A 27,889-nucleotide genomic window follows, 5' to 3' on the forward strand; every position below is an offset into this window, starting at 1 on the left:
ATTTTTTCAAGTCACATTCCCCCAAATTAAATAAAAGGGAGCATCATATTGATGGTTTGCTCTCATATTTGATTTATAATAAGAAAACTCAGCAACAGCTGTGTTCTTAGCTTGGTAATTTGAATGCAGGTCACCCCTATTACAATGGGAAACCATGCACAATGATAAAAAAGAATTCCAGGCACAACACTCTGGCCTTTTATGTTATGCAAATTCCACAGAACCAAACACTAACTACTAAAACAAATGAATATGAAAATTTACCAGTTTTTTTTTTATTTCTTTGGTTGGCTATCAAACTGGGGATTCAGTTAAATGACTGGCACACCTCTCTGCATAGCCTTGTTTTTCATTTGTCTATTTTGAGAAATGCTGAAAGGCAGACTATCTTTGTCCTTTCCGCACACTGATCCCATTTCTATAGGAAGAATGAGAGATGGCCTTGGGCCATTACAGTAAGATCACAGAGGAAACACAAAGCATTCCCATACTGGAGAAATGTGTTTGCATTTGTGGTTTTTCTGATGCCTTCAAACAAATGTTCCTACGTCACAACCACATCTGTTTGGATGCTTCTTCCCTTTGGGTAAATGAACAAAGGGACATAGTGTTAGAACTTTCCTGGTAGAAATTAAATCTGCTTTCATCCTTGTCTGGCACAGCTTTCCTTGAATCGCTCTACTTATTTTGTGGGTGTTTCTTTCCTATAAGATAATGAAAACTCAAATATATCGTGAATATGTACCTTGTAGACACTGAGTAGTTGGGAAAGAATATTTACGTTTTCTTGGGGCACGAAGAAGGGCAACTTAAAAAAATCTTAAGAACGAAGGTTAGAATTGGCAATTAGAGACCTATGTCAGAGTGGGGAGCTCAGGAAGGTGTGGGGCATCAGAATGCATTTGACTGGTAAGTACCTTTAACACGTTTTCAATTTCTTCCTCTGGATTTATCTAGACAGATTAAGAGTCAAGACACAAATTTCTCCGGTTTCAACGCCACCTATGTATTTATATTATGCACTCAAATATCAGGGTGTTCAGTATCACATAATGAAACTTGTATGAACGGGTGGGAAAGCAGATAAATTCCAACGCCACCCATCAGATATCAACCAGGCCACACAGATGAAGAAGTCTTCATCTGCATACAGTTAGAGAACTGAAAGTTAACCAGAGTCTCACACAAACCTAATTATGACAACACAGCATTAAAACCCAGGGAAAACTAAAAACGTCACTACATGTTTTACAAAAGAAGAGAAAATGAAAGGTACTTACACTTTTGCTCCGAGAAAGTGAGTCACAAGTATTCCTCTCCATGGCGGAGTTCTCAGTAGTTCAGATGCCACTAGCTGCTTCCAGCGTCGCTCCTCTTGCTGTAACAATTGTCCACTCAAAAGCAACTGGAATGCTGGAGGAAAAGGCAAGGAAATGTTTAATCAAGTATATGATTAACATGTGCACCTCGAAACGCTGCCACGGACTGGGACAGTGATTCTTAAATAATTCATCAGAACAGGCGGAGATGTTGATGTGTTTAAAGCAATAAAAGTGGACACGAGGAACATTTCCAACACAGCTTTTGTTAAACACAAGCTACAGATCCCAGCGACATCTGCTTTCTGTTAAACATCTACGCTTACTTTTTTGGTGCTTGAAATAAATAGGTGTGGTAGACAGAGCCTAAAGATTCTCATATGAAGGAAAGATGCCGCTGAATCACCATATGTGCCAATCCTTGCTGGGAAAACAAGGGACTTCTCAATTTTCCACTAAGGGGTCAACAACATAGCTGTGTCCAACACTGGAAGAGCATCACCTACTGCAGGGTGGCCGTGAGAACAGCTTCACGGCTTTCTTTTCTTGTTGTGCTACCAGGAAATCTACATAAAGGTCAGGGAAGCCATCCCAGTGGATGTGCAACAGTCAAGTGAATTCTTGAGCCTTGCAGTTCCAAGGGGTTGAGAAGAATGCTTGCGAGAAGGTGAGGGCAGCTCGCTAGTTAAACAGTAACTGTTCCTCTTGAGACTATTGCAGAAGAGCTGCCCCTTTCACAACATCAACTGCCTCGTTACCTAACCGCCACTTTTCCGAACCACTGGAAAGGGCACTGGGTCTTGAAGGAAGAACAAGAGAAATCGGTACATTTCCAATACTCACCTACATCTAGACATGACTTGCCCATGTGGGGGACAGGCTTGTATGTGGGATAATGTAGGTCTTTGGGGGACCTACTGTGGAGGGAAGAGGATGAGGTCAACGAGCTTGATCAAAACATTGACTAAAAGTGTCAGCTGTCATTGGAGATGTGGAGTGTTGGCAGAAACCATGTGTTGCTCAATCTTTTGGATATAATCTAAGCTTCTTTATGGAAAATAATGTGTCTAAAGCTTAGGGGAAAGAGTAGCAACAATTAAGGGCTGAAGGAGTTGGTTTCACAAAAAAAAAAGGGTTTTTTAAAAAAAAAACTAAGGTTATTATGAACTATACATTAAAAGCATAAGTAATCTGAAACAATTATCTACTTTAAAAATATGAATTCAGGCTAGGCAGTCAGGAGCCAGGAGCAGGCAGATCTCTGTGAGTTCAAGGCCAGCCTGGTCTACAAGAGCTAGTTCCAGGACAGGCTCCAAAGCTACAGAGAAACCCTGTCTCAAAAATAAAAGAGTATGAATTCAAAGAAGAAGAGATCACAAGAAGCACTATGGATCCGAGCATAGGGGTAGCTGTCCAGCAGAACACACCATTGGATAGGGACCTTGACTGAGCTCTCTAGCAACCCACAGTGGAACTCTCTCAAGGCCAGAGAAACTTGTTTTAATCACGTATGAGTCACTCTCTTCAGAGTTTTCAAAATCAAAGTGAGATATTTTTAGGGAGGCCAGAGGTCCCTTAACAGCAAGGTGGAAATAGAAAGAGAGAAGGGATACTATTATTGTTAAGAATACCCCGGGATGTAGAGACCCAGAGCTACCAAAGGAAAAAAGCCTTTTCCAGCTTGAATAAAATGTTTGCCTTAAGGCAAGAGAAAAACACATTATCCAATGTGAGTTTCTAGGGAAAAAAATAATAATCATTTCTTTGAGTGTGTATGGTCTTTTTTTTTTTTTTTTTTTTGGTGACTGTTTTAACAGAAGAGGGTTTGTATGGAGGGCCAACCTACAAAGGAAAAATACTTTTTTCGGGTGCCTCCAGGACCAGAGTCACCGTCATGATTACGTATGATGCCTCTCATCTTGTATGGGCTCAGAGAATATGGAAATTATTCATTTCATTTGAGAAATGGATAGAGATTGTTTTAATTATGAACTAAGTGCCCATGCCTAGAGAGAGAGGGAAAAAAACCATCTAGATAACTACTGTGGGAAACTGACACATTATCAGAGAGAAACTCATTGAAGATAGTTAATTATTCATTTGATATGTAATGAGTACCCTTAGGGTACCAAGCATGAAGTAGTGCCCATAGTGAGCTACTTAATCAATGAGTTCATATGAACAAATCAGTAAAATCAGACAAATAACAGATTTGACCTAGAAAGGTTTGCTGAATTAATCAAGTCCTTAAGAAATTTGCCTTAAAAGCCTTTAATTCTGTCATTAAGAGGTACTGTCCCACAGGAATTCAAAACTTAAAGGAATATGAGTAAACAAATGGATTTAATTGAAAGAGCAAATTCTCCATCTGTATAGCTAGGAGGTAGCTTGGCCTCTTTAAAAGAGTAGAGACATAGGCGCCAAATCGGGATATCTCTGTGCAGCTCTGGGGGACCTGACTTGCCTGAGCAGACAGCCGATGATGGACACTTGGGCTTTGAGTGTAGATGGAATGATTTGCACAAAGCATTGTCTAGCAAAGTCATGGCCTGTAAGAGATGGGTGACACTTTTGTCTTAAACATCTACATTTTTCTCTTGAGTACCTCATTGCAAGTAATGATGACACAACTGATTCTAATTTATTGTCCACAATGCCTAAACTCCAACAAAGAAAACAAGACTAGGCAAATTTCAACTAAGTATTAGTGAATCATTTGTCAGGATCTTGTGAGACAGTGTACTAATATCAGGATTACTTGAAGAGAGTTTGAAGATGAAGGTGGGGTAGACAGAGTGACCCGCAATGACAGTACCGTCCTGGGGACAGGCAATGGTAGAGTTAGATACACTAAGTTCAAAGAGCAAGCAAAGATGGATGCCAGAATCTCCGAGAAGGCAATCATGCCAACTGGCTGCCTTGACAAACCGGGTTACTCTCTGGCACAGCCTGGAAGAAGGAGGTGAGGAGAAGCACGTGACCTCTGATCTCTTGCCAGGATTCCCCAATAGCTGAATGCAACTGAGCAAGACGGCAAAGGAAGCTGCTGATACCCTTTTCATCTGTCAGCCTCCCAGGGCAGAAAGCTCTGAGAGCAGGCCAGGGAAGAGAAAAGAGCTGCAGGCAACATAGAAGCCAGGCAGCACAGACACGTTCTGTATTCTAGCAAGAGGGCTGCATTTTCCTCATACCCCATTCCTTCCAAGAAAAATACTTGTCAGGCATCTCAATAGCCTCACGAAGTCAATATTGCTAACATGTCGCACTGCTGAAAAAGGAGGACATCTGCTCCAGAGAGAACTCGATGCCCAGATTCAAACTTGATCTCTCTGAGACCATGGTTTTTATTGTTTGTACCTCCATGCTGCTCTGAGCTGCTCTCACGAACCAATGCAATTTAATTATTAGCAAAGGATAATAGGCACAAAAATGAAATGTGTGCCTACACCCAAAGAATTTTTCATAAGGAAAAAAAAAGAGTTGACTCCCAGGAAGGTCGTTGTCGGAGACCCTACAAATTTCTCCCTTAGCAAAAACAATGCCAAACAACAGAATGTGTTTCTCCCTCTAGGCAAGAAACACTAAAATGGAAAGCGGGAGGGAACACTGGTACATAGGATGCCATTATGGCAGAAGCTTCCATATAAAAGTCAATTAGGAAGAAGGAAGAGTCCACTCCTGCATGGAATAATCTTCAGAAACAGAAAAAAAAAAGAAGAAGAAGCAGGTTAGAAGAGCTAAGACACTGAGAACAGGAGCCTTGACCACGGGACCTGGATAAACTGTGAGCTTCAGAGCAAGGACCGGCTGCAGAAAAGTCTCTTCCTGGGGATTAGGAGTTTAAGAAGCAAACATTTGGAAGTGCGTATCAGCAGAATTCATTCTGATGTCTACCATTTCGTCCACACAGGAGCTTTGTGATATTGGAGAAAATTCATCTGCTTTACCTTTGACTTGCATGCTTCCCAGAAAGTAGAGATGGCAGTCTCTCCCAGCACACCTCTAAGGGTTGTTGTAGAAATTGACTACTAACATCAGAGAGTTCTAAAGCATTCCCTTAGAGCATAGTCCTGCTCATTTAAACAGAAAACATGCCAATGTCTAATAACTCAAACTTAAGGGTGAAATAAGCTGCCAAATGCCCTCAAATATAAGGAAAGTTTTTGAGTATATGTTCAGCACTGAAGACAAATTTCCCGTTCTTCTCTTTTGATGGAACTAGAATTTTTCCTTTCCTAAGGTAAAAAAAAAAAAAATGACCATTGAATCAGAAGACTACTCCCAAACATATAAAGCATCCCTGAGCCCCGACCTGCCAGTCCCTGAAATAAGGCTGTCGTACAACACCAGACCCTCTTCTTTCAAGGCCATAGCTCTCATATGTCGGGTATGACCCCTTGGGGAGTTGAATGACGCTTTCACAGGGGATGCCTAAGACCATTGGAAAACACAGGTATTTATATTACAAGTTAAAACAGTCATGAAATTGCAGCTATGAAGCAGCAACGAAAAGAAATTTGTGGTTGGGGGGATCACCACATGAGGAGCTATGTTAAAGGGCTGCAGCATTAGGAAGGTTGAAAACCAGTGTTTGAGGGAGAGAAATGTGTCCAAGTGTACTACGTGTAACTAATTAAGAAGTACTCAAATCTGTCTCCAATTTAGAGTCTTTTTTTTCTTTTACCAGATGATAGATGTTACTAATGACACTTCAAACTGAAATTAAATTGCTTCTGTCGTCCCTTGAATTCTCTTAAAGGAATTACTTAGAAGTAATGATGGAACTGAACTTGGGGTGTTATACACATGCTCAGAACCACCCTCTCATGCATTTCCCTCATGCAGGTCAAACAGGCTCAAATTATTTAGTCCTAGCCAGCAAATGTATTTAGATAAATTAGGAAGAGGCAATCAACCTAAGAGTTAAATATTTCAAATGTTAGCCCTCCCATGCAGTCCCCTCATACAGGCCAAAAGGGTTCAATTTATTTAGTCCTAGCCATTAAAATATACGCAGATAAATAAGGAAGAGGCAATCAGCCTAAGAACTAAATACTTCAAATGCTAACTGAAAAGAAACATACTGATGCCCTTAGTGAATTAAGAGTACACCCCTCTCCATATGAAAGATAGACAGCCTTTGCCTGGTTAGCCTGTATTTACACAAAGGAAGAAAGTGCCTGGGATTGTCTCATAGCTTCTAAAATTGTAAGCGAAAATGCACTTTAGACCAGACCAAAGAGAACAGTAGAGGGTCCCTGTTACAGCTGCTATCATCTGTCTAGGTGTCATGTGCTGCTATCCCTCATCTAAGTGCTGTGTGGGGACCTAGAAGCTAGGATCTAGAAAGCCCCAGACATACAGGAAGTCATCCCAGATTGGCCTAAGATCACAGAGCTGCCCGCGATAGACAGGAAAGAAACTGGAGTTCTCCCCACTTCCTCTAATCCCAGTGTCCATGAAGCTGAATATCCTACCCTGTTCATTATTTTTCCTAAAGCTAATTGCACAGCTCGAAAAGCATCACAGGGTTTTCCAACAGAGTTTACCTATTCAGTTCTGGGGCAGACCAAGCAGACAACTAGCAACAGAGGATGAACTTGAAATTGGAATGTCAGGTTTCTGTTTGCTCCCAGTGCGGACTATTCTCTGCAGGAACCTCACACAAAGCCCAAGTGGGAATGGAGTGTTCTGTCACACACGTGTTTAATGCAGCTCATTCTATCCGTCCTCCACGTCATTTCTTCATTGCAGTGGACTGCTCTAATATCCATGTTCATTTCCAACTCTCATGTTTGTGTTTTTAAATTGTTCATCTCTCTGAACTTTTTCATCTTCATGGTCCTGCAATAGTCCCACCCTGTCTAGCAATGTTCTCACTTCTCCAAATCACACAGGCTTCTACAATGGACTGCAGAAAGCAAAGACAACTTGCACAAAGTTCTATTTCATTCCGTAAACCTTCTACACTTAATCACTGTTTCTTTGGTTCAGAACTAAATAAAGCACCTTATTCCATGATATACATCACAGGAATATCAAGGCAAGTTCATTAAGATGGAACACATTATCCATCACTTTCCCATCTTCTCTGCAGTGCTAACACAGTGTTGAATACTGAGCAACAACTTCCGGAAACAGAGGAGAAGGGACCAAAGCTTTAAACCAATGGTTCTCAACCTGTGGGTCTTGACACCTTTGACAAACCTCTATTGTTAACATTATTTAAGCTACAATTCACAACAGCAGCAAAATTACAACTGTGAAGTAGCAGTTATAATAATCTTATGGTTAGGGGGTCACCAGGGAATGAGGAATTGTGTTAAAGGATTAAAGGGTCATAGCATTTGGAAAATTGAAAATCACTGCTTTAAACCCATAGGAAAGGTATAAGCATTTCAACCAGTAAGTATAGATTTTTGCAAAATTAGAAAAACGTTATAACTACAGAAAGTATTTTATCCCATTATCAAAGAAATTAGAATCTCTAGATTTATATTTACCTTCTCTATAAGTTGGCAATGTTATTTTTAATAAAATATTAAATAAAAATATATATAATTAAAAGGTATACATGTAATTAAATGTAAGTTTCACATTTTGCTGGTATGCTATCCAAATGAAAAAAACCATTTGGAGGGAATTTTCTAATAAAATCCAAAGGCCTTAATGTTGTCACATACTTTATATAATAATTTTTTAACTGTGAGAAGGGATTTTCATGCAAAAGCAATCTTGGGAGTAATAATAGTAATAATGAAAATTTGGGAATAATTTAGATACCCAATTACAGGAGACTAGCTAATTAAAATATGTAACTTCTCATACTATATAATAAAAATGCATACTTGCTATGGGACAATGGTCTTGTACCCTGTAAAGATTTTTCACTGCTGATTGGCCAGTAGCCAGGCAGGAAGTTTAGGCAGGGTCACCAGAACAGGAGAATTCTGGGAAAAGGAAAGGTTCAGTCTGCAGTCATCACCCAGACACAGGGGAAACAAGAGGAGAATGCCTCCCTGATAAAAGGTACCAGGCCATATGGCTAAGACAGACAGGAATTTAGGGTTAAGATGTAAGAGTTAATTAATAAGAAACCTGAGCTAATAAGCCAACCAGTTTATAGTTAATGTATGCCTCTATGTGTTTCTGTGGGACTAAATGACTGCAGGATTGGGTGGGACAGAAACCTCAGTCAACACATACAATTTTAATCACATAAGAAACTATGTTGAGATGTTAACTGAAAAAAACTGTGTATGTGTGTTGGGGGGCAGCTCTAGGTGAAGTGCAGTGACAGACTGCTTGCCCACCATGTGTAAGGTCCTAGGATTTATCCCCTACACATGTAGGCACATGTACACACATGCATGCATGCATGCATGCATGCACACTCATACAAACACACATATACACACATGGCAGGGGGAGAAAGATAGAAACAGTGGCAGAGGGCAACAGAGACAGAGAGACAAAGACGGAAAGTGAAACAGAGAGCCAGAGAAAAACAGACAGAAAGTGGAGGAAATAATAGAGAGAATGAGGAAATGGACAAGAAAACATTTCAACATTAAGGTTACTTACATAAAGCTAGCCTGAAATTATGTACAGAAGAAAAGTCGGGATGACACAGCAAAGTCGGTACTTTTGCATAGGCCCTATGTTGTTCATTCCATTCTGGCTTCTGAATTTCTTTTCTTTCTCAAATTATCAACACTCGGGGGGAAAAACACTTAAAAGTTAGATAGGCAGGAAATGTTTGTATGACTATAACAGTCAGCAACTACCCTTTCTTATTTTAATGGTAACTTCTGCTTCCGTCTATGGTTGTTCTGGGGGCTTCTCACATTGCTCTTCGAAGTACTTGAGAGACTATAAAACAAGTCACTAACCCACTTCCTACTTTAGAATATAATGAGAAATGCTAGCGTTTGCTTCTATGATGACTCTGGGGTTTGTTAGATTGTTTGCTCATTTCTTCTTGCTCTAGAGTTTGTTATTTCCTATATAATGTTAGAATTTATCTTTCAAGATTAGATAAAAAGAGATAGCCAAAATTAAGTCTCCTCATACCGATGCTATTAGTTCCACCCTCTATTTGGGTATCAACCAAAAGACACTTTCCCCTTTTCTTCTGAATCCTGTGATGCAGTCTACCTAAAGAACCACTTCAGCGGTTCATTTAGAAAACCTGTTATGGTGGTGCCTCTGTGCCAGGTTCTGGGCATACGAAATACACTGCACCCCGAAGATAGAGACAAATGCACACTGTGCCAGGTCCTGGGCATACGAAATACACTGCACCCTGAAGATAGAGACAAATGCACACTGTGCTCTAAATTAGCAAGCAAAGAGCTCCAGTAGGAGTTCAATCTTCAAAGTATTTTCTTACCACTATATAAAATGGGGGAAATGCAATATGAAAAGGAAAGTTAGAAATATTCAGAAATCTACCCAATCCTTGTCTTCCCTGCTTTGCCTGCTGTGATTCTGTGGAGTCTTTCTACCCAAGTTGAGAACAGATTAAAAGCCTCTGCACTCAGCTCCACAAATGTCCTCCTTCTACCCATGCTCCCTCTCCTTCAGCCACCATCCTGCCTTTCTCTTCACCATTCTGTTTTTTGGGAGAATTGTTGTTTTGGTCATTCTCCTTTCCGCTTTTCAGCCTCTACCCCCTGATCCAATATTTGCTGATTTAACTTCCCCTACACTTGCTCTGAAGATCCTAGACCTCCAAGAAACCAGACATTTGGGACAGACTTCTCAAAGAATTGTTATCTCTCTAGAAACCTTCTCCTCCATCATCTGTGATACGAGCCTGCTGGCTCTCCATTGGCTGTGTTGACTTTTTCCTTTTTAAAAGTTTTATTAGTGCCAGGCAGTGGTAGCGCATGCCTTTAATCCAGTACTCAGGAGGCAGAAGCAGGGGGATCTCTGTGAGTTCGAGGCCAGCCTGGTCTACAAGAGCTAGTTCCAGGACAGACTCTAAAACTACAGAGAAACCCGATCCCGAAAAAAACAAAAAAGAAGTTTTATTATTAATTGGCATAAAGTGGCTTTCATGGTGACATTTTCTTCTATTCTGAGCATATCCACCCCTCTTTTCACCCAGGTGTTCTCTTCTCCCTCTGTTTCACAGTAACTCTTTTCCATATCTACAGCACAAGCAATAGCATTGACTTTACTTTATGTCAGTGTTTTTTAATAAGTACTCAGTCAAATGACTTATGATTGCCTAATGACCGCTAAGTCAATTTTTACCAAGGAAAGCTATGGAGTTGAGTTTCTTGGGGGCTGCAGAGACGGCTCGGCAGTTAAGAGCACAAGCTACTCTTTCAGAGGAACTAGGTTCAGTTCCCAGACTACACACTGCAGCTCACAACCATCTGTAACTCCAGTCCCAGGCAATGCAACACCCTCTTCTGACTTTCACATGCATTACACATACATGTTACACAGATGTACATGCAGGAAAACACACACACACATAAAAGAAAATCATAAATCACTTTTTAAATTCAGATTCCCAATTATTCACTGGTGAGTCAGAACCTTGGACAGAAAGATCTAGATTGTTCCACAGATAATCATGGTGAGTACAGTCCACCAAGCTATTGGCCAATACTTGAAAACTCTTGTTTACATTATATTCCTGGAAAAACCATCTATATTTTTTTTTGCTTAACTCATTACTACATGCTCAATGATTTCCATGTCTATATCTCATCTCTTGATGGCTTCCAAGCTTCCAATTCACATCCTCTCAAATGCTCTGTTCCCATTCATGAATTTAACAGATTTTCTCCCTTCTCAAACATATTCTTCCTAGTATGATCTATCTATCTATCTATCTATCTATCTATCTATCTATCTATCTATCTACCAGTCTGTCTCTGTTTTCCCCCTTTTCATCCCCCTACTCTTTCTTTTCTGTGTCCCTATCTTTCCCCCTGAGAATGCTACCATTTACTCTGACCCACCAGCCCCAGCTCTGAACTGTTCTCATCGCTTTGTCGTTGTCACCTCCCCAGTCTATGATGGAGTCTTACTCAAGTACCTTGCCAAACCTTCTCAGCTCTCTCCTCTCATTATTAATCGCATCTACTCTGCACTCAGGTCTAGACCTTTATCTATGCGATTTCAGCCACCTTCTAATCATTCTTCTTGGAGCTCACACTGTCTCTTTCAAGTCCATCCTTAAAATATGTCACCCATACTACAATATCAAAGTATCCTCCACAGGATGAGTGGGGATGTGTTTCGGGCTGCAGAGCCATCCCCTTCCCCTCTAAACAGCATGGTTCTCTTCCACTTGATACAGTGAGCCACCTGTTGTTGTGGTTTCTTTTTAAATTACCTTTAGCTGTCTGTTTGTCTACCTCCTTATTTATCTTTGTATACTTATGTATGCATACATGTGCCACAGTGTGTCTGTGTGTGTGTGTGTGTGTGTGTGTACTTGTGTGTAGGTCAAAGAATAATTTGCAGGCATTGGTTCTCATCTTCCACTGTGTGAATCTAGGGACTGTCAGTCTCAGCAGCACGTGCCTTAACCCCTTACAATTCCTCTCACATTCTGTACCTTTTCACACCTCCATTTCCTTCTAGAACATTCTCCTCTTCCTTATCTCCACATCTGTGTATTTCTTTCATCATTTGTTGATATCTACTTCAAGACTCAACACGTATATCATTTTTTCTTAGAAAGTTCTGATTCTTTCAGTATAGCAGCCTACTGCCCACCAGTCAATACCCCATTTCCACCCTTCCATCTTTCCTCCTGAGCACTCCCAATATCAAATTTACCAAATTACATTGGAAGAGTCCTTCTCCTGCATGCCACTGCCATTCTTACCCTAAATTTCAGTTCTCTCTTGGAAACAAAGAAATTCATACTTATCTAGACAATCAATCCATAAAATGGACGCAATAAACTTTTACTGAGTTCTGCTTAATTGAACTGCATCCCTTTAGCAGAACAGGGAGCAAGATGCATGTTTCATCCCACAGCTTAAACAACCGACTCTTATTCTTTGCAGTCTCTGTCCTCACAAAGCAATTATCCTATTCCCTTCTCTTCTCCCTAAAGGATAACAGCAATCCTTCTTACTATACACTTGCCAGGCATTTATTAGGCACTTGCTGTATGTAACAAACTGTACTAGTGCCCAGGGATGCAAAGATAGATATGATAAACCCTCCTTGAGGAGCTCACAACTGGAGGTGGGGAGCTACAGCAAACAGCACACTGCAATAAGTTCTGGGACAGCTCAGGAAAGCTGGTATAGGACACCCCCCCCCCCCCCAGAAGGCTGCAAGTGATTCTCCACCTAAAGGCTGCAAAGACTTTTCTGTCGCTCTGCTCTTGTGAACACTTTGCATTAAGTTATTCTGATGCCATTTCACATACTGATGTTCCCAAACAAAAGGAACAGAACAAGAAAGGAAGAGATGCAGTTCTTGCTATGCCCTCTGGGCATCTGGTGAGACTTCTGTCCCTTCAATAGATCTCCACAGCCAGAAAAAAAAAATGTACTGCAAAGAGCCATTCAGTGAACAATGGCAAACAGTCACACTTCTGAGAACAGACGCTTTTGATTTCAGGAGAAATTTATTATAAAATAATTGACATTTCAGAAAATAAAAATACATCATTCGGCTCCCAAGGTAGCCCAATTCTTTATTTCCAAGGGTATGGAAATGCCAAGGTACCACTCTTTACAATATTGACCTTGACCAGTATTTCAGAAAGGGTCCAGCTGAGTCATTTAGCAGCAAATCAATTATGTTCCCTTCCAGGGTTCCATAATGTATGGCCTTTTCCCCCCACCTGGAATAATTGCAGCTATTGAAAATAACATTCTTTACCCTGAGTACAATGCTGGGGACAGCCTAGCTCTTCTCTCCAAAGGATAGGTCTACTGTTTCGTATTACCTTTCTTTGGTCTTAGTCCCAAAAATGACAACCAAAGCTTGCTTTTGGCAGCTCTCCTGGCCACATTCCCTTCTATGCCTTCCTCACAGTGCCCTCCATGCCTGGGTAGTGAGAGATGCTCAGTGCCGGGCTGCCCTGTGAACCATAGGCAGAAGGGTATGGAATCTGCTGGCTGAAGGCTCAGGATGGAAGAAGCGGCTCGGATCCCATCACCAGCTAAGTGACATCAAGTATAATGAGAGAGTTTTCAAACAAAAAGCTCAGAGAGGAAAAACAGAAAAGATATCAAGATGTTCCCCCATAAAGTCTTCAGCTCATACTGCCTAATGTCTACAAAAGAAGGTTGGCTCACACAGGATTATAGTACTTTTCCTGTCTCATATCGGAAGAAATCTGCCCATTTGAACACTTGAATTTGCGAAGTATTGCAATGGCATTGACTGTTCTCACACTCTGGTCTGTGAGTCCTGATTTAGAGCCCTGGCTGGCACTTTTTTTGTGAAAGCAACTCAGGTCAAGAATATGGGCCATTCCACCTCTGCACCTGAACCAAGATTGTGTTTCCTAGGTGGGTGGACAGATGGGCAAGTGAAGCTGACAGACAGCAAGGAGCCCATTCCTAGATCCCAGGTTCACACAGCAGAGAGAAGCAGAATTATCACCACCAGTACTTTCTAGCCAGGCTTTTTAGAAAATCGATCTTTTAGTGGGCAGGCTCCTTATTCTTGCATTGCTTCTGCTTCTCCATTAACCATGAATTCTAACTTTTAGGTCCCCAAAACACCTGCGTTGTAAGCAGTTCCCTTGAGAAAAGGCCCGAAGGGATTGTTTTCAAAGCTGATAATACTGTTGATTTAGATTATCTGAGACACAACGAGAACCTGAAGAAAATGAACCAGAGTCTGAGTCGAAAATAAAAGACACAAAAGGAGTTGACGGAGCACCATGCAGTTCTTACTGGAGACATCAAAGTTGACCTAATGAGACTTGAGCAGAACAACTTCTATCCCAGCATTGAGTAACTGCGCAAGAACCCTCGAGCTATCATTTCTCCCTGATTAACCATTGTTACTGAAGTCATTGCCCTGAAGACTGCACAAACAAAAGAAAAGCAAGGCAGAAAACTGAAGAAATTCAGTGTTAATTAAAAGAAACATAAACAAGGAGAAAAACACAAGCAGGAATCCAAAGACTAGAAGCAGAAACCCAAACATATTAATTCTCTGCCTCTTAGGAAGCAACAACCCCATTAGCAATGTTACAAGAAAATGAGCCCAGGGTGGAAGTACCATTAACATCCAGATAGTTCAGAAACTAAACAGGCTGTTAGTGTTAGCTGGGACCAAGAGGCAGATTTCAATCACTTGGAGAAAAGCTGATTTGAAAACATTAAAAATAAAGCCACTCCAAAGAGTTGGAAAAAGAATTTTGATTTCCTTTTCTTTCCAAAGGTTTGGTTGCCTTTTCCACCAAATTTGTTATGGTCATTAAAGGCAAACAGCAGCCAAGTTAAGAACTGTGAAAGCGGAAATGGTACTACTCCTGGCGACATTCCCGACACCTTTCCCCTAGTGTTCAGGGTATGAGTGTTAGATCAAGTCAAGTCCCGTGCTTCCTCGCACACTCTCTTCTCAGTGCTTTCGTTCTCGTGAGTGGATTCTGAAGGATAATTCAGAAATGAGAGGAAGTGACTGGAGAGTCGGTAGGAAAGAACAAAAGGTGATTCATGGGATTATATGGGTTCTGGAATTGGTTACAGTTGGATTCAAGGCCTGTTTGTGTCTCTTCCTGGTGCCAAGTCATAATCAGAGCTTAACGTTTCCTGCTCCCACTTCAAGGTTGATCTCGACATGAATGTTAAATCTCTACATCAGGGCTAAGGTTGTGTTTTAGTTGGACGCTGAACTTGTGCATCACCACATGCTGAGCAGGACTCTACACGTAAAGACTGTCAGTGCTGCTAAGTGTCAAGCTCACTGTGAGTCAATCCTCTGAGGCATCTCCAATACCAAAGGCCTTGACGGGTTCTAGCAAAAAGCGCAAAACATGATTCACATGGATCCTTCGAACTTAGAGAACAGGACAGCACAGACTTCTCTGTGCAACCTAATGGGGGCAAAGATAAGAAAACTAAAATTGTAGTTAATTTCTCCATTTAGATGAGCAAGCTCTGAATAGTCTACAAATTGGGATTTTACTAAGTCAACCAAACTGGTAATTAAAATGCCCTCTTCCTGGGATTGTTATTCTGCTTTTCCACTGCCACAAAATCAGAGGTGCTATTCTAATTCTTGATACACCCCAGAACAGAACAAGGTTTTCTTTTGAAAAAGATGCATTTTAAAGTAAAACAGAGTTCCATCACTCTCTCCTTCCATTTCCTTCCTCCAGCCTCTCCCAGGCTCTGCTCTCCCACCCTTCCCATCTCACCCCGACTCCCTCAAACTGAGCCTTTCTCCGAACAAGGTTCTCTTAATGTTTAGCTTCTGGGTCCAGGCCTGAGCTTTTGCACTGCTATCGATAAGGTCAAATGAAGGTTAAAAATAATTTTCACTCTGATTCTTCTTTCTTTAGAGACTCGTTGAATAGCCTCAAAATGAGTCCTATCGCTTTTTCCAGCAAGAAGTTCATTATACCCACTCTTAACTGGCCACGGCCAGCACCAGGTAACAAGAAGTTTTCTCAGAGACTTAAAAGGCTCTGAGTGCAGACAAAAGGCCTAACACAGGAAGGGGATTCCAGTCCACTGTAATCACCCCAGAGCTGTTCAGAGCTTGGATGTCCTAACTGGAGCCTGCGCTGAGTCACTGCAAGGCTTGCGGTACCCATCTGGCACCTGAAATGAGACTTTGATCCCTCTTTATTCATGATGGAAAGGAAGGATAGATCTAAGATTGCATGACAAAAACAAAAACAAAACTAAAGGTTATTTTGCTAAGAGATCATTTTCTTAGTAATAGTAGGAAGTAGTACCTTTTAAAATCACGCAGCTCAACATGTCAAAGGAGCAGTGGCAGTTGGAAAACTGGACTTCCTTTTTTTCAATCTCCTTAATTAGTCAAGGAAACAATATAAGTTAAAAAATAGGCTGCCAAATAAAATCAAAAGTAAAGTCAGAAATTTAAGTAGCAGCTGAAGTGCAAGGTTCTTTAAGTTGCCGTCTCAGATCCTGTCACCATGAGGATTGTGTCACACACTTAAAGACCCTACACTGGTCATCACGGCATTAAATGTGATAACTCTCATAAGAGTCAGCAGCCAGTCCGATTGCAAAGGCAGCGGAGTTCTCTAAGGTAATGCTGACTTTTCTCTTATGACAAACGCCTAGAACAGGAATTTTAGACCAGCTTCAAGAACATCAAAAGAGCAAGAAGAGGCAGAGACCAAAGCTTTCCAAGAGCATTTAGTCGACAAATGGCCCATGGGTGAGTCTGCTTCATTCCCAGAACCATGAAACAGCGATTTGTCATTTTGATGAAAAGCATTTACTGTGTGACAGCGCATGCTCCGACCACTTAAAATGTATCAATTCTGCTCCCACACAGTTCTTTAAAATAGATATCATTTTAAATACCTAATTTTTGGAAGGAACAGAGGCACAGAAACCAGAAACTCGCTGAAAAGGTAAGAATGTATCCATGACACAGAGCTAGAATTTGAATTAACAGAATACCCACACCCCCGGAAAGGTCATCTTGAGATTAATGATTCTTGGAAGAACTGCTGATCAGGAGCTTTCTTCTCCCCTAGAGGTGGAAATCATGTCTCCAGGACCAAGTGACTGTGGGTAAGAAACAACATTTTTTCCCCATATCTGAATAATAGTATAGAGATGTTGTTCTATTAGATAAGGGTCAATAAACTACACCAAACATCCAGTATAAGATAGAAATTTAAGTTTATCTCCTTCATTCTTTTATCTATCAAGTTCAGTTTTATGACCCATGACAAATACAACAGTAGGAAGAACAAGGAAACATCAGGAGTTTCTGTAAAATAGTTCACAAAATCTAGGATGGAAAGGGAGTTTAATCAGGAAAATCTGTACTTGAAGCAGAAAGGAAATCATGTAAGACTCTCATAATAATATCTGTAAAGGATGTGGGAAATCTCAATACTAAGTCTGGATCCATTCTGAGGAGTCTATGTAGGCATATGTCTTCAGATAGCTGGTATCTCGTGTGTTAGAAAGACAGTACACATTCTCACCGAAGGCCAGAGCAGAGTGGCAGATGTGCACATATTAGCACTGCCTTCAGTATTAATAATGCATTTAATAGTCCAGATGTATAAATAACAACCATAAGTAGTAGAAATGAGGACAAAGTCTATTGTTTGAACATGACAAGAGGCTACATGAAAGTTAAAAATCAAAGTAAAAATTATACTAGGAAATGAGGTTAGGAGGCTTCATTTATGTATCCATTTATATGTACTTATCTGCCATAAACATGTAACATTAAAAATGAGGTCATAACTGTAAGGCTGCACAGGAGAAGTTTCAGGAAAGAGAGGCAGGGGTGGAAATGATATAAATAACTATTCATGTATAAACTGCTAAAAAAAATTTTTAAATCTTAAAGAAAGGATGGTGCTTGATTACAAAGCAATGTTTTCCTATACCCAAACAATAAGAAATGCAATGGCCACAGACACACATGTACACACACATACACACTCGTTCACATACATGTACGTACACACACATTCACACTCAGAGACATACACATTCATCCATACACATGCGCACACTTAACACTCACACACATACACATAAACACACAGAGACACATTCAAAAGTCTAGGCTGGGAGACTCGTTCTAGTTTCCCTGCATTTGTTTGAAGGGAACCATGGTGCTGTAGAAAAGCTGAACTATCGAACTGACGTGAAGCACATTAAGGGGAACACGGGAAAATAACTGATCTCTCGCTGCAACACTGTGAGCGGCAACAGCAGGAGATTCTGTGTGGTTGTTTTAGTAAAATTGCAGAGAAGCTAGGCAAAGTGAAAATTGCCGGCTTGAATAAAGCCAAGCCGAAGAAAACAGACCTGGGAGAAATCTCCTACTGATGAAGAGACCACTCAGGAGTAGAAGCATGGTGAAATTTCCAAAACACCAGAGCACCTCCCCCCAACCAACCATCTCTAAGGCCTTGGTGGTGACATGGAAGAGGAGCCGCATGCAAGATAGATGCAATCACAGGTGTGCTGTGAATGAGTTCGGGGAGAAGGAGGCCGAGGCCATCAGACTGTAGCTTCTGAGGACACCTCCCACTGGACATCCATAGTCGCTTGGGCATTAGAGACAGTTATTTGTGAGCTTAATGGAAGCAAAGTAATTGCAGCAAAATAAAAGGCAACAGAAAGAAGGTGTTTCTGAAGCAAACCGCAAGTGCGGTTGCAGACACATGCAGGTTCAGCAGAAATGATCTCAGTATTTATAGAAACATTTTAATTGGAATTCTCAAAAACAACACAAAGGTGGCGAGGACAGAAAGATGAACCTCTCTGTTTCTCGCCACATGCCGCACTAATTGTAACAATTTTTCATCTACGCACTGTTTATTTCCACAACTGAACTTCCGGGATTGCCATTCCCTGCTTGCCTATGTATAAAGATATTGTGTAAACAAGCATGTAGGTAAGTCTGTATGATTTCCAGAAAACCATAATAAGGCAGGAAGACATTCTGCAATTAATAAAGAAAATAACTGATCTCATCAGGAGAAAAGAAAATGAAAAAATGAAATTGAACATATCAGAGAAGTGAGTGTGTCTGTGTGTGTGTGTGTCAGAGAGAGAGATTTGCTATTTGATAGAGGTAAGTTTATCAGTGTGTGTGTATATATATATATATATATATATATATATATATCACAAGTTAATCAACCATTGTCTTTGCCAACTTGATAATAATTTTTTCTAAACTTCAAAAAGTTCTAAATTTATGGCATCATTTCAGAATGAATATCCTATGACTTCAAGGATTAAATGTGAAAAGTGAGGCAATGAAATATTTTAAGAAAATAACCTGGATATTTTATTCCTTAGGGGAGAGGAAGTCTTTCTGAGCGTGTTACAGTACCCAGCATTTCCTTTCTTGGTGCATAAAGGAAGAATACAATGATTTTGTTTATTTTAAAATGAAAACTCTATTATCAAAAACCGTGAGGGTTCAGGGGCTAGAAAGATGACCCATTGGTTGAGAACACTTGCAGCTCTTGCTGCTCTTACATGGGACCTGGTTTCAGTTCCCAGCACCGACAAGGTAGCGCACAACTATTCCTTACTTTAGTTCCAGGGGATTCAATGCTTCCTTCTGCTCCATAGCATAGGAAAGAACATGGTACACACACACACACACACACACACACACACACACACACAAAACCACCTAAGCACATTCAATTTTTGAAAACTAAAAAACAACTAACAAAGGTACAGTACAAATTGGCAAAAATGTTCTAACATCTTTTTACTGAATAGCTGAATGGACAAACGCGGAAAAATCAGTTAAGAAATTAATACATTCCAAGAAAATGGGAGATGAAGGAAGGTTATGCACAGGTGACATCCCTTTTATGCAAAGGCTATATCCCTTTTTCGTGACAAAAGGGATAACATTAAAAAGTTAAATGAATGAAAAAGTTTAGTATCACTAATAAGCAGATAAATAAAAATTAAATTAAAAGCTGCTTTTTTTCATCTGTTTAGTCCCATATTAAATTAATAACACCTAATTTTTCAGTGCTCTTTTTTTTTGCCAGTGAGAATATAATCAGGCCAAGATTTCTGGACAGGCATTTGGCAAATATACCAGAAGCTTGATAAACACACTGGACATTTGAATCAGCATGACGAAAGGATACACAGATAGATGTGCAGGGATGGCGAATGACAATGGAACCAGTGCTTATAAAAAAAAAATAAAAACGTGAACCAACTGAATACACAACAGTGGAGGATTATCAAATTAATATTGCTATAAAATGTAGTAGACTATGAAGAGACTGTTATAAAGAAGGATAAAGGTGCATAGATATAAGATGTTCATGGGTAAAAGGCTAAGTGAAAAGCATAGGTTAAACACCGTGAGCTCATTTCTGCAGTATGTCTACACACACGGAGACAATAATCTATCTGGGTGCAGAGGTGCATACCTGTATTCTGAGCACTCAGGAGGCTGAGACAAAAGGACCACAAGTTGAGGCCAGTCTGGGCTTCACAGGGAATTCCACACCAACTTGGACTATATAGTAAACTGTGTTTCAAAGCACTTTAGAGCTGGAGATGTGACCCCATGGTAGGTAGGGTGTCTGAGGCAGACTGTTTGAGGGCTTGAGCTCGATTCTCAGCACCGCTTAAAAAATAAAACTGAAGATCATAGGAAAGACGTGCCCCGCGATTTAACTGTAGCTAGCTCTGGAATTGAAGGTGAGCGGCTCCCTGTTGTTTCTATGACTCCTAGAACCAGTTTTTACAAAATGACCACATGCTATTAAAATTTTAAGTACAAAAATTTTTAAGTAAGAACTGTAAATATAGTTTGTAGCTAAAATTCAAAGTTGACTGGCATATGTCCAAACTCATCAAATGGAATATAGCAAACACGTGATATTTATATAGTAATTATAGCTCGGGAAAGCTGTGAAGATTAGTATACTGTGCCACAGGAATAAAATCAAGGGAATTATAAATTGTGGAGTTTCTTAGCTGGAATTGGGCTGAGGCTTCTGGTAGGAAAAACTCTGCGGACTATTCGTGGCTGGTCTGTGGACAGAATTCTTCAGACTAGCAGCCTATGCTGTAAGATGTCTAGGAGAATCAAAAACTCTGGGTGTAACTACAGAAATTCAAAGTTTAAACCCATCTTAGTTCTCCTGACTATAATCAAGCCAAATAAGGACAAAATCATCTTTAAAACGATGCACAATTAACATGTTTATTAAAACACACAATTAATAAATTCTCCACTTACGGCTTCTGAAGGAGTATTTGTTAGGTTCTCTAATATGTCAGCTTTCATTGACTAAATTGATAATATATAAACCCTCTTGCCCACATCTTCTCTTTTTCTCTAAATCTGAGGAACAGAGCAACCTGTGTATTATGGGTAAGCAGCCTGCAGCTCCCTGGTGAGTGGTACTTTCCTCTTCAGTCTGGAGCATCCTTGGCCTTCTTGTGCTTGATCCAGCCCTGTGCCCAGGAACAATCTGATTTCTCAGCAGGCAAGTCTTAATGGGCTCCCAGAAGATGAAAGGAGACGAATGCTTGTAGCCAGACATGGTGTTATTAGGTAATCTCTATGACTTAGTCCTCCTAACAGCACGCAGTAAGCGGCACTTTCCCCATCCCATAGGTGGCAAAACTGACCCTAAGGTAAATTAAAAAGATAGTCTGTTGTGTCTCACAAAGGGACGAGTTATAGCACCTTCTCTGAAAGGGTGCAAAGCCCTGTGGGATTCTGTTGCTTTTCACAACTGGGACTGACTTAGCATGGTGGCTAACCACAAGTTTTGTAACGGAAGACTAGACTGAACCGACTGTCCTGGCACTCCTTGGAGGTGCAGTCATGTTCACCTTCTTAATCTCCTTGTGACTCGGTTTCCTACTAGAAGGTGGGGGAATGTGGCAGAGGGTAAGGACTTGTAGATTGTAGGGACTGAAATCATAGGACCGCATGACATGCCCTGGACTTTCCTTGACGTATATAAAGCATCATTAAATATGGTGAGGGCAGGTGGCTGTTAGTCACTTTGTAATTCATATTTAACTTCTCGAATTTATCACATCCCCCCCCCCCACATACACACACACACACTACTATCTCCTCGACTTTACCCTCACAGTTCCACAGACTGCAGAGCTGATCCACTCAGAGTCTGTCAGGCCAGACCCTCAAAAGCAAGATGCACGCTTTTATACCCAATGTGTAACCAACTGCCAAATCTAGTGCTGTCTTACTTTGCCCCTCCAGCGTGTGGGGTGCCACTCCCAAGCCTTGGAGACCTTCCACAGTGACAGCTTGCTTGGCTGGACAACCTATCAGTTGTCACCTCTCCGTACACTCTGCTATGCTTTCAAACTGGCAGAATGTCCTTTTGTCTCTAGCATCCACACCTGTTTCTTCTTTGGAGTAGCTCCTGTTTTGATATCCTGGCACCATAACGTTTGAAATGGGCCCAGCCTGACCTGCCTTTTATCTATGGGGGTGATGTTGGCATTCCTCGAGACTCTAAAAGGAATGCTTCTAAAGGGAGAGGCTGTGCCTCCCTCCTGTCATCGAGCCACCTGAAACCTTGCCCTGGAAAGGCAACGCATAGCAGTAATCATGAATGCCCTTCAGTTTAAAAGCTAGACAAACCGCACCACCTGAAACCTTGCCCTGGAAAGGCAATGCATAGCAGCAATCATGAATGCCCTTCAGTTTAAAAGCTAGACAAATCTCACAATATTCAATTCATGCCACTGAAACAGCTCCAAACCTGGCATCAGTCGGTACAAAAAAAAATCACATCCTGCTATTTCTCAAGGCAGATGCTGACCTTGGCACCTTGACCCTCTCAGGATTATTTTTTCTTCCTGTTAAAATATATTCGCTAGCACTTGGATAGGTTCTTCTTGATAAAGGGGGGGGGGGGGGGTTGCAGTGTAGCACACAATTTGAAATCACCTGAAGATCTGCTCTAGTTGTTATACCATCTCTAATCTTATGCTAATAAGTGCTTAACTGCCTCAGAAGTTGAAATCCTTTTAGATTATCTTAAATACTGCAGGAGAGTTTCTCTTATGGAAACTGTTCACTAGCACTACACAAACACGTGTGCACATTATATATATATATATATATAATATATATATATATTATATATACTATACATTCAAACATACACTCATATACACACATGTGTATATATAAATATATTATAATATGTACACATATACATACACACATTTGTGGATATATATATATATATGTATGTATGTATGTATATTCTGAGATTTCAGTGAACACATACCCCAAGGCTTCTCTACTGTTCTAGAAAAGAAATTGAATGGTGAGTTATTTGATGACAGCATATATTCAAGTTTCTTATGCCTATTCTGATATTTCTGAATATCTACTCACATTTTCATGGCTATAGGTGCCTCACAGATGTGTGCATGTGTAGAGGCCAGAGGCTGACATCAGGTGTCCTCCTAAAGCATCCCACCTTATTTTTTGAGATAGGATCCCTTACAGAATCTGGTGCTCACAAATTCAGCTAGTGAATTTCTGCGGTCTGCATGTCTCTGTCCCTCCAGCACTGAGATTACAGGCATGCACCGGCATGCCCAGGTTTATGTGAACACTGGAGACCTGAACTCAGACACTCAGGCTTCCATGGCAACACTTGACCATCTCCCATCTCCATCAGCATCTCCATCTCTCCATACAAGATATAGAACTCTAAGTCAAAAGATTCAAAAGTGTTTTATGCAAACAGTTCACAAGGTGGTGGCTGGCACTCAAATTTCACATATTAAAAAAAAAACAGGCAAAAGTCATCCACATATTTTTCTGAAAAAAAAGTACACAGATGTACAACAATGATATTAGATTGACAAGAGTTTAATACTGGAAAAGTATTATAATTCATTTTATTATAAATTGTATTTAAAAATTATAAATTACATTTATAAATTGTAATTGTAAATATTGTATTATAAATTGACATTTTTTTCATCTGACACAAAATGATGTTATGGTAAGAGCTGATAAACATTCAGGATGGAAAGCCAAGGTTTTTTTGTTGGTTTTGTTTGTTATTTGTTTTTGTTTTTTGCATTCCTGCAAGGGATGCAGCACTTTACAACAAAATGCTATAAGAAAAGAACACAAATCTTTTTAAACACAATCTCAGTCAGTAGGACGGATGCTAGAAATGATTATGCAACCACCTATAAGCAGAGGTTCAGAAGCTGTAAGTTCACAAGCGATCAAGAAAAGGTAACTGAGATGTTATAAGCCTGGGGTCTGTCAGGATTGAGGAGATGTGAGAAGTGACAGGTGGGCACCCAGGATGTGGATCAAGGAAAAAGGAGCTTGCTGTGAAAGTCTACAAAGCTGAGCTCAGACCCCGTTGTCCACATACACGCTGGGAATGGATGCACATGCCTATGACCTCACGCCGGGAAGATGAAGATGGGCAGACCCCAGCAGTTCCCTGGCCAGGTGAGTCTAGCTGGAATGAAAAGTTCTAGGTTGAGTGAAAGACCCTGACTCAAAACATAAGGTGGGGGAGTAATACAGGACGATTCCTAACATCAAACTCTGATTTCTCACACACAGATGAGTGCACCCACATACACACACACCTATACACTGGACACCCACAACGTGGGAAGTGTATGAGTGGGAGAAAGGATGGGGATCCATTCTTGCCTCCTAAGAACAGCCAGCAAGGACACAGGCATGATGTCACTACAACAAAGAGCAGGTGGACAATCGGAGGAGCGTGGCAGGAAAGGTAATGAGGAAGGCAAAAACAAGAAGAATAATTTCCTAGAGCAGAGTGGAGGATTTGTCACAGACAGGGCAGGAGAACCACCTGAAGTCGCTAAGTGGAAAAGAAAGTGCAGGACTTGAATAGTTGGAGTCTGGATTTGACTCAGGAAGAAACACTGCTGTGGACTCTTGGCAAGAGAATGGCAGTCCCTGGCTTAGAACACCCACCAGCGAGGATGAAGAAAGTGGGGTGACATCATGGTCTTTCTTCCGTTGCTTTATTACATAGGTCTTTATTTCTCAGTGTAACTGGAAAGATCATTGCCATCATTCTGACATCATTCTGCCATCATTCTGCCATCATTCGTGAGACCCTGGGTAACTACAGAGGCCTTCAGAATTTCAGTACAAGACAGAAATGATAATTTTTTAAAAAAGATTAATAGAAAAAAGATTTTATTTATTATCTATACAGGGTTCTGCCTGCATGCCAGAAGAGGGCACCAGATCTCACTGTAGATGGTTGTGAGCTAACATATGGTTACTGGGAATAGAACCTCAGGACCTCTGAAAGAGCAGCCAGTGTTCTTAACCTCTTAACCATCTATCCAGCCCAGGAATGATAATTTTTAAGAATTAGTAAAATATTGATGTGCATGCTTATCAAGCTGTTTTTTATAAGATTTATAGTAGGCGTATACAGAAAGTGACAGACTTACAGTACACACTCAATAAACAAATCAGTACTTTCCCCAGTGAGCAAGCTTCATACCTGACCAATATTCGGCAGCATAACCCACCTAGCACAAGCGACTTTACAAATACATGAATATACTGAATTGTAACTCCAAATTTTAATAATATAAGTCTTAGAAAACTTCTGCTGCCAGTAAACTTAGATTAAGGAAATTATGTAGCAAATATAGGATATATAGGATAGCATAAACCTGGATAAATGTGGCAAGTGATAACCATGCCACAGCTCCACATTAGAGCTGTATTAACATTTCTTCTTCCTATACAATTAGCTCATTGCTGTTGAATTCATTCTCACTCAAGTTTTGGGGGCACACACGGAATTCAGGGGTATTTTTAGCCAGAATGAAACATGAATGCTATCTAGTCCAATATCAATACAGTTCATGTTTCACTCTGAAACAGCATTAGCTAGTCCTTCACTGACAACGTTTCTCTTGTTACAATGGTCGTTACAGTCACATTCTTACTTAGATGGTCCAGTAAGCATTGATTTCTGATGACAGTCTGAGGCCATGGTGACAACTTGAGTAGAAGTCAACCATCAAATTGTGCCATCAAATGCTCATCAGGAAATAGAGATGAGCATTGTTGACTTTCTCCTTTTCCCCCTTTTATTCAGTTTGGATCCCCAGCCCACAGGATGGTGATACCCACATTCAGAACTGGTCCTCACTCCCTCAGTTCAACTGTCTCTATAAACATCTTGTGGGAACACACAAAGATATACCTCACTATATCCCCTCGGTGTTGTTCAGTCCAATCTAGTTAACTATTATAATTAACTCGCACCCACAGCTGTAGCAAACTGGGTCTAGAGCCCCTTTGTGGAGCAGACGCTGGCCCTTCAAGGGCACATGTGCTTTGGAAGAGTTAGAAAGTAGCACCGAATTCCAACCTGACACTAAACCTCCAACACCAGCCTTCAGATTCTCCTCTCAGCAAATCCCACATTCAATACCAAGAGAACAACAATGTAAGCTATAGAATTATATCATGAACAATCACTGATGATCAGAGCACAGTCTACAGACTCCTGAGATGCTGCTAGCCTTGGAAAGCCACTGCCCTATCCAGGACACTTCCCCCAGGCAGGCGTTGCCAACAAGGCCAAGGGGTGCCAGCAAAGCCAGATGGCATCTGCGGGACGCCCACCTTGCAAGGACTAAGCTTCTTCTAATCGTAAGCTTGGAAGTGTTAAAAAAAAAAAAAAAGACAATGCCTTGATGCTCATGAACTAAAAAAGTGTTTCTGGGCTCTTCATTTTCCACAGCCACTGACTTAACATATAGCTTGCCAGAGTCTTAGTTTCAAGGATTATCGTATAGAGAAGTCTGTGCTGAAAGCCACTGTGTAGAGTCAGATGGCATGGCCAAGGACACCCCATGGGAAACCCTGCTTTCTCCGAGGGAAGCATTGTCCTTATGGCTGCTTGCACTGTCCTGTTGAGCAATAGAACCTTTATACTTCAACTGATTAATCAGAAAATTTCTAAGGACATGTAGCTTCCCATGTCCCAGAGACAAGTATATCCTACTGTTGAAACACCAAGAACACCACTGTGTCATTGTTTTCATTCTGGGCAGTGATGGGGCTTTTGGAAAAAGCTTTCTGTTGGCAAGTCTGGCATTGATCTAAAAAATAAAAAGAGAAAAGCTAAACCTCGGCAACCATTCAACCCAGCAAATGGTCTGCTATTGTACTGCACTAAATCATGTTGGAGAGGAACTGGGAACGCCTTAAATGATGAAATGTCACCATCAGCTCATGGCAATATTCCCAGTGTCATCCTCGTGTAGGGTGTCTCCCCCATGTTTGGACAGGGCATCTTCCTGCTGAGATACGTGTCGTGTGACTATTCTCACAACTTACTCTGGCAGACGAGCTGGAGCATCGGAGTGGAGGGAGGGAGATCGTGAAGGCAGGTGTAAACTAGTTGTGTTTTTTAATTATCTTGAGCCAAATGAAGTGCTTGCTTTATGTGGTGAAATTCCCTGCAATAATTACTTTAGTGGAAAATTTAATAAAAGCTACCATAACGTGATCAGAAAGCTTGCTAGGCAAGTAAATTACTTATTTGTAAGTAATTACTCTGCTTCTTGTGCAGCTATGAGGTAAAATATGCTGAACGCAGGGGAAAATTCAGAGTGGCTCCAAGATTCCCCCCGGATGTGAACTGCAAGCTCAAATTGTGCTGGTACATAATAGCTTGGAATTCACAGATGTTGAGGGGCTCTTTAAATCCAGGAGAAAAGAATTCTGTCATTCTTCTTAACTACATCACACAGATACTCAATCTTATGTTAACTCAAACAACACCGAAACAGTCTCAGTAAAATTGTACCTCCCCATTTTTTTTTCTTTGATTGTTTTGTGAGTTTTTCAGGTGT

The 27,889-nt window shown here is 40.7% G+C and overlaps 1 long non-coding RNA gene across 1 annotated transcript in view; it reads right to left on the bottom strand.

Moving 5' to 3' along the window:
* Positions 1-1,369: 1,369 nt before the first annotated feature.
* Positions 1,370-27,889, bottom strand: part of LOC121455637 — a 76,383-nt gene continuing 49,863 nt past the window's right edge. Inside the window, exons 2-3 of the long non-coding RNA XR_005975528.1 lie at positions 16,228-16,303; positions 1,370-1,413 (exon numbers count right to left, since the gene is read on the bottom strand). This is a non-coding gene — a long non-coding RNA (uncharacterized LOC121455637). The remainder of the gene's footprint in view (positions 1,414-16,227; positions 16,304-27,889) is intronic.

Source organism: Microtus oregoni, unplaced genomic scaffold (genome assembly GCF_018167655.1).
Source record: "Microtus oregoni isolate MIOR12 unplaced genomic scaffold, Mior012 000014F_ref0000157, whole genome shotgun sequence".
NCBI classification, from domain to species: domain Eukaryota; kingdom Metazoa; phylum Chordata; class Mammalia; order Rodentia; family Cricetidae; genus Microtus; species Microtus oregoni.